The sequence below is a fragment of the Onychomys torridus genome, chromosome 3 (assembly GCF_903995425.1).
Source record: "Onychomys torridus chromosome 3, mOncTor1.1, whole genome shotgun sequence".
NCBI classification, from domain to species: domain Eukaryota; kingdom Metazoa; phylum Chordata; class Mammalia; order Rodentia; family Cricetidae; genus Onychomys; species Onychomys torridus.
In genome coordinates this window covers 40,164,846-40,167,355 of record NC_050445.1, presented here as the reverse complement: position 1 = coordinate 40,167,355, position 2,510 = coordinate 40,164,846, and the positions used below count along the sequence as shown (strand labels likewise).

The 2,510-nt window shown below is 43.0% G+C and overlaps 1 non-coding gene across 1 annotated transcript; it reads left to right on the top strand.

The window, feature by feature from the left end:
* Window positions 1–1,120: 1,120 nt before the first annotated feature.
* LOC118581011 lies at window positions 1,121–1,227 on the top strand. The gene has a single exon (XR_004944651.1). It is a non-coding gene; the product is annotated as a U6 spliceosomal RNA (small nuclear RNA).
* Window positions 1,228–2,510: the final 1,283 nt, after the last annotated feature.

Here is a 2,510-nt window from a genome sequence, read left to right as displayed (position 1 = left end):
GAGAGAGAGAGCTCACTGGAAATGGTGTGGGCTTTTGAAACCTCAAAGCCCACCCTGGGTGACACACCTCTTCCAACAAAACCACACCCACCAATCCTTCCCAAACAGTTCCACCAATGGTGTTGCAGTGGGGAGGGGCAAGCATTCAAATATGCGAGCCTATGGGTCATTCTCATTCCAACACCACACCCCTAGCCTCATACTTTAGTTTTGTTGTATACACAATTCTCTCCCTGCCCAAGTTAACATTTGTTTAGGTTTTTCATTTACTTTCATGTGCTTCTGTGCAGCACATCCAACAGTATTGCAATCTAATGTTCTCACACAAGAGAATCAGAAAATCTGCAATGTTTAGGGTTCCCCTTGGAGTGCAAAAGCAATAATGTCAAAGAATAAAGTGACTATCAGTTATGAAAGACAGGATCTCTACAGCTACAACAGACATTGAAAATATTATAAACCGTTTTGTATTTACTTGTCTCACAATATAGATAAAACAGACAGTTTCTTAAAACATGAATGTTAAGACTTAAGAGATGGATACATGGAAAGTCCAATTTATCTATTAAAGAAATTGAAATCTTAGTTACAATTCTCTCTTTAGAGAAAATTCCTAGTCAGATGACTTTATTGCTGGGTTTTATCACAGATTTAAGAAATAAATACTAGGGAGCTGGAGAGATGTGCAGCCATGAGAAACAGAGCAGATCCCAACACCCACACAGCATGCATTGTAATCCCAGCACTCCTGTGGCAAGATGGAAGAAGGAGACAGGACAGTCCCTTGAGAGTTTGTGGGGCAACTAGCCTGGTATGCATGACTCAAAAACAAAGTGGAAGATAAGGATTGACAGCCAAGGCTGTCTCTAGCTCCACCCATGCACTGGAGCACAAACATGCACTCGTGTGTGGACATATGCACACACACCCACATAAACACACACAGAACACAAAGTGTAAATAACACACACACACACACACACACACACACACACGCACACACACACTTAAAAATAAAATCTTTCCTAAAATTAAGTAATATGTTGACAAGAATATGCCAGTATCTAATGAACTTTTCCCCAAGAATGTAAGGTCAGTTTAACATTCAAAAACTATTCTGGTGCTCACTTTGGCAGCACATATACTAAAATTGGAACGATACAGAGAAGATTAGCATGACCCCTGCACAAGGTTGACATGCAAATTAGTGAAGCGTTCCATATTTAAAAAAAAAAAAAAAAAACAACTATTCCGGTATGGCAGAAGACCATAGCTTCAAGGACAGCCTGGCTTGTCTAGTGAGTCTCATGCCAGAATGGGTTATATGGTGAAACCTCATCTTAAAACATTCTTTGGTGAGATGGCTTAGTGGATAAAACTCCTGCTGTCAGTCCTGAGTCTTGGTGGAAGCAGAGAACCAATTCCTGCACACACAGGGTGGCATGCACGCCCCGCCCCACCCATGCCCAAACAAAACAAAGCAAAACTAAAACTAAAAAATTTCAAAACTACTGTGTAGCATACTGACAGAATAAAGAAGACAGGCCATGAGAACCGTCATGTACCCCATGTGGAAAGAGCATTGCTGAAATTAAACCCTCAGTCATGACTAGACGCTTTCACCACACTCGGGGAGAAGGACAACTCCCAGCATGGCTACAACAAACTGCAGTTTCTGCAAGAGCTGCAGGGTGCCTTCCACCCTCTGTGTCTCCCTGAGTTTGTCACTTACCTGCAAAACTTGGTGGGAATGAGGAATAGAAGCAAGTGTGTTTTCTAGGCATACCATCCTGAACGCATCCGATCATCTCAGAAATAAGCTTTAATCTGCATTCCTAATTTACCCTCGTAAATCTTGCCATTTCTAATTCCACTGCCCACACCTTGACTTACGCTGCCACCTCTCTCTCTTGAATGATTCTCAGAATTCCCCTGTGTCTAACAACACTGCTCTCCCGAATCTGCGGTTGCCAGGGAACTGGTGTTGAAGTGGGAAGCTCTGGTCCTCTTGTTTCTGCCTTAAACCTATCAGGAATTTCTTCATTGCTTTCAGAATAAATTCCAAAAGGTTGAGTGGGTGGGGGAAGGGAAGGAAGAGTTCAGTTTGGGAGATTTTAGAACAGAGATATCCAAGGTGTGATGCTCACTCACACCTGAAGAAAACAAGCGCCGAGTATGGCGGCTTGCGCCTGCTGTCCCAGCCCTCAGAGGCTGAGTCAGGAAAATTGTTCAGAGTTCAAAGCTAGCTTGGGCTGCATAGTGAACACTAGACTGGTCAGGGCTATATTTTAAAAGAACAAGAGTAGCCAAAAAAAAAAAAAAAAATCTAGAAGAAATGCTGGGTATAGAGGTGTGCACCTCCCAGCGTGTGGGAGCTGGAAGTAGGGAGGTCAGGAGTTCAAGGTCATGCTCAGCCATAATAATTTGAGGCTGTCCTTTGAGATATGTGACCTGTCTCATGAAAACCAATGGAGGTTGGGGAGACAGAGAGAGAGAGAGGGACAAAGAGA